This window comes from Solanum lycopersicum, chromosome 7 (assembly GCF_036512215.1).
Source record: "Solanum lycopersicum chromosome 7, SLM_r2.1".
NCBI lineage: Eukaryota > Viridiplantae > Streptophyta > Magnoliopsida > Solanales > Solanaceae > Solanum > Solanum lycopersicum.
Genome location: NC_090806.1, coordinates 38,993,361 through 38,999,360, shown reverse-complemented (window position 1 = coordinate 38,999,360; position 6,000 = coordinate 38,993,361).

Below are 6,000 nucleotides of genomic sequence, written 5' to 3'. Positions count from 1 at the left end.
ATCAAATAACTCAATTAGTAGAATGGTATTTACAGGGAGCTCTTTCATCTTTAAAATTTCTCGATCTCTTTTGCATCTATTACATGACTTGTCAAACTCATGCATATCTTTGTAAATGATTGGCCAATAGCACCCACACTGCAAAATCGTGTGGCAGTCTTGATACCACTATGGTTCCCACCCACAGGCAAGGAGTTGCATGCATCCAAAACACATAACATCTCAACCTACGGCACGCAATGATGAATAAGCCCATCAGCATAACTCCTATATAAGTAAGGCTCATCCCAAAAGAAAATTTTCATATCATGCATCAACTTCTTCCTCTGTTGGAAAGACAAGTCTGATGGGACTATATCACTATCCAGATAATTCGCAAGAACGGTGAACCTTGGAATAAAATCATGAGAAGCGGCAAATACATGCTCATCAGGGAAGGTATCATCAATATCTGGATTTTCACCTAACTCGCGCATAGGTTTATCCTCTAATCTAGACAAGTGATTGGCAACACGATTTTCAGTCCCTTTTCTATCTTTTACCTCAAAATAAAACTGTTTCAATAATAGCACCATCTAATCAACTGTGTCATTGCATCCTTCTTTGCCATGAAGTACCTCAAAGTGTTGTGGTCAGTATGCACTATGACTCTCGTACAAAGTAAATAGTAGCAAAATTTTTCTAAATCAAATACCACTGCAAGAAGCTCTTGTTCATTCACAATATAGTTCTGTTGTGCTTCATTTAGGGCCTTAGTTGTATAATAAATGGGGTGAATGATTTTGTTCCTTTTCTGTCCAAATACCACACCAAAAGAAACCCCTCTAGAATCACACATCACATCAAATTGTTTACTCCACTCTGGGAATAATGATGGGTGCTGACACCAACTTCTCCTTCAACTCTCCAAATGCTTTTAGAAGTGATTCATCAAAATAGAATTTTCATTCTTTATCACGTAATTTGCACAGAGGAAATGCATTTTTGAGGAATCCTTAATAAACCTATGGTAAAATCCTGCATGTCACAGAAAACTTCTCACACCTTTTACAGAGTTGGGTGGGGGAAGAATCTAAAAAACTTTAAATTTTGCTCGATCAAAATCTATCTTCTTCTCCAAGATGTGATGGCCCAATATTATACCCTCTTTAACCATAAAGTGACATTTTCCCAATTAAACATACGATTTCAATCTTCACATCTTTTGAGAACCTCAGCCAAGTGACTTAAAAACGATAAAAGGAGTCTCCCACAACCAAAAAGTCATCCATAACACCTCAATAGTGTCCTCCACCATATCGTAAAATATCGACATCATACATCATAGGGAGGTGGCCGATGCATTACATAACCCAAACAACATCCTGTTGAATGTGAACGTCCCATTAGAGCAAGTAAAGGTTTTCTCCTCTTGATCCTCCGCGGCAATAGATATTTGATTGTAACCCAAATAGCCATCAAGAAAATAGTACCATCCTTTTCCTACGAGTCAATCTAACATCTGGTGCATCAAGAGCATAGGGAAATGGTCCTTTTGAGTCCATGCTTTCAACTTCCTGTAATCTATACAAACTCCGCATCCGGTCACCGGTTGTCAACTCGGGTCCTAGACACTACATGAGATCGGTATCATTAACCTCTCAGAGGTCACAGACAAGCCTTTTCTTAGCTTTAATCACAATCATAAAGTTAAATTTAGCGAAAAATTGAAAACTTTTTAAATTGAGTGAAGTTTACTTAGACTTCATATAGTTCTTTCATAAGAGTGATATGCTAACAACTCAAAATAAACAACCATCTATTAACAGATTGAACAATTGAATTGAAGAATTCATAATATCATTAACAGTTGCAAAACCGGCCTTAATACGAAAGCTTGAACAAATGAGTGAATGGAAACGCAAGGGAATACATACACTAGCTATGTCTAATCTACTAAAGCTAGAATATAAAGCGTCAGCATCCTTGAACTCAAGAGGACCTACCTAAGTCTAGAGATACTAGTCTAAACAGCTTCAACTAATCTTCAACCTTCTTTAAAGACCTCTACTTGTAAAAGATAATAATTGTATATGGGTTATTACACACTTGTACTAAGTATGGGTGTATGCACATAAACACATAAGGACTATGAATGATCAAGGAAAGCTCTTCCTATAGCAACATCCCATTTTCTTAAAGTGAATTAACTTCACTTTCCTAATTCAATGTTTATGAATAATGCTATAAATATGACATATTTTCATTCATTTAAAGTGCAAAAATCATTTTCTATATAAACATAAAGACTTCAAATCATGAACATAATTTTATAACACATCAACCAAAATTTAATATTTTTGCTCCCCTAAGACCGAGAGCTACCTCTATCAGACTTAGTTTATTTTTCAGTCTTTCTTCTTTTTGTTGTGTAGTTCAATGATTTCTTTTGATCCTATGTTTTACTTATGAGTGCAATGATTCATTGTAGTCTCATTCCTACAATAAATTAAGTAAGTTATCCAAAAGACTAAGGAAATGATTTGACTACCCTACTCACAAGTTATTCTTTCCATTCTTGTTAAATTGGTCATGAAGTCTTTATAATCCAATCTTTTTTGTCAATGCCATTTATTTGATCATTTGTATATTATAAATATTCTTGGCATATATTCAAACTACAATTGATGAGTCATTACTCTTTGCTCGCTTTATTGTAATAAGCCAATAACTGTTAAAACTTCATTCTTATCAAACACTGATTATTTAATATACTTATGCTTTTGCTTACATAGTTCACTTTGAACTTACGTTTCTTCTTATTTAATCTCATGTTCATTTTGAAAATGCTAGGTTGACTTTGGCTATTTTTTAAAGACTTCCATTGGGATCTTTCTATGCAATGACTAAGAATGACTTACATCATCACTTACTCTAGACTCACCCTTTTGTCATCCTATCCGAACACCCATCATCTTCCTAAGACTTTGTTTCTTTCTTTCTTTCTTACCTTTTTTATGATATCTTTAGCATTTAACCGACATAGATCATCCAATCTAACATGAAATCTAGTGTCTTCCCCACACTGAAAAGAGGTGGTTCACTGTTCAATGTGAAACCAAATACTTCCTAACTTTCTTAGGTGGATCCACCATCTAGTAACCTATGCTGGAGACATAGTTCAAAGACTAGGAGAATTTTGAGATCTTTATCCACATTGGTGGTAGTCTTATCTAATCAGGCTTTCATGTGCTTTAACAAGCTCATTACTAATCTATCGGTGCTTAGCTCAATTTATCATTCTTTACAACTTTTAGAGTTGACTCATACATTATGGAAGCTTAAGGTATGCTTAGGTCAATGTATGACTTGTCATACCTTTCTATACTTGATGAATTTGAAACTTAATCTTACATTATCATTATGGTGTTAATGAGACTTGTCTCATGATTCTAACAGCCTCTTATGTGAGTATCTTAAACAGAATTGTTAAGGTGCTAGTGTGACTTGTCTCATTTTCCTTAGCACTCCATTCTAGGTCAATTTCATAACTCATAGTTATTTCATCACACACATTATCTTTTTCAATGTTATTTGTTAGTCTTGTACCATTTCTTATGAGAGTTATAAGAACTTATTCAATGTGCTACTATGTTCACAAGTTCATATCGATAGGGTATGTTGGGACTTGTCCTAATTATTGGCATACCCTAGGTTATTAGTTCATTGAGTTACATCTTTTAAATTCAATCTTTAACATGTATTTGACGTTACAAGAAAATCATAACTTACATTGACCATATATGATTTGTATGACTTAGTCATTGGTCAATTCTATTAAATATTTTAAAAATAATATTGCTGGCCTAATTAATGGCATAAACCAAACTTTCCCTAAAGACTTGTCACGATATTATCACTAGCCAAGTCAATTAACTTAATGTATATACTATAATAATCTCATCAATTTAAGCAAGCCAACTTTGAACATTAGATAAGATCATAAGAACAATTCAGTGCTTAGTTTAGCCAAGCAATAAAGTTCATTTGGCATTGAAGATTCATTAAGTAACGTTGATTCTCATTCTTATTTCTTCCTAAAAGAATTGTATTCCAAACACTTACAAACACATCTAATGGAAACACACACAATCTTTGAAAACTTCATTCCTTTAAATAGTAAACTTAATTTCATAAAAGGCTTATAATAATTTGATATTCTCGAACACAATTGGGAATTACAACATTCTTATTTCATGTAAATTATTCTCTAATCATACGGATCTAACCTATAGGTCTCATCAAACATTATCAAATCATAGAAAACAATACATAATGTCTGTTAGCACCAGATACCAACAGCATGCTCGAGATATGCATTAGAGATACTACTCGAATTAGAAATAGGGAGATCTAGGGAGATAAACATTTGATAATTTCATTTGGAACCACCTTAGTTTCAGTTTTGTTGAATTCAAAACGTTTGAAAATCCTCCAGGGGAAAGAAATCCAAGAGATAAAACTTATATCTTATTGTAGAATTGAATCTACGAAGATCCCCATGTACTTTGCATGGAAAAATTGAAGAATTGCCTTGAAATCACCTAAGGAGAACCGAGAGTATTTTTTCTGTTTTTCTTATGTTTTTTCATTGTTTTTGAGATTCTTGAAGAATTACCTAGATATCACCTAAGGAAAACCTAGAGTATTTTTCTTGTGTTCTTACGTTTGTTCACTATTTGTGAGTTTCAGCATGAGTCTAAGTCTTAGGAACTAAATCTTGACAAATTCAACTTAGGATAAATTAATTAACTAAATAAATCAATTAGATAATTACCAAAACATCCCTCCTAAACAGACTAAAAATAGAATAACATTTGAGTTAGCCTAATTTTGAAAATTATCTAACGATTTCGGTTTGACCATTAATTTTAAATTAATGATTAAGTTTCTAATTTAATTAATTAAGTCACCTAGGGTAATTACTAAAGTTCCCTTAGTCACTTGGACCATAACCAACCCCTTTGGACCATCTTAGGTTAGGTACTAGGATGTTTTTTTAGTTATTTAGTCGTATAGTGTAACTCGGTAAGGTCTTAGGATTTCGGGAACAGTATTTAGATTATTTTAGTTAGTCCTTAGTTAGTTAGCTAGTTATGTAAGTTAGTTAGAGCTTCAGATTGGTTAGGAAGCTAGACCCCACGTAGCTTGACCCGACTCGGCCAGCCCCCTAATTTCCCTGACCGAATTCGGTTGCACTTGGTTGATTTGTCTCTTGGCTGGTAGCACATGTCCTTGCACATGTGTTTCCGTGCACTTTCATAACCGTGCACATTGTAGTTGCACTTGGAAAGTTCACTTCTTGTCCCAACGATCCTCACTGTGTCCATGGGAACTACTTAAACTACATGATCATTTTAAATGATCATGTGCTATAGTACCTACGCTTGAACTTAGATGCCTCGTACCTAATGTATGTAAGCTATTCAATCAAAAAATGTAGCTTAGGGTCTTCATTGAAGTTAATTCCTTAACAAGCTTGGATTGGAGCATTTGAACATCAAATTATAGCTTAAGTTACTTGCTAATACATAGAAATTTGCTAACACCCTTAAGACAATATTCTCTAACATGCCCAATGTTAGTCAATATTGGGCGTTGGGATGCCTATGTACCCCAATACATATTCTTAAAACATAATAGACTCTTCACTAGACAAGTACATTTTCTGGAATGTTACATTATCATTCCTCTTAGGAACATTCGGCCCCGAATGCCACTACACCTCATTTTTAATAAAAGAGTGTATTTTCAAAAAATACATCAACATACTTGAAATTTACTCTTTGTGAATATGTGATTCAAAACATACTCTTGATGATTGATATACCGTGGTTTCACGGTATTATTAATACTTTTTCCTTAAGTTTAGTGTGTCCAAAAGCCCTTTTGTGCTAATTTTTATATAAGTTTCTCTTTGTTTTGCAGGAAATCTGTCCAAAGCTGAATGTGGAGATTTTG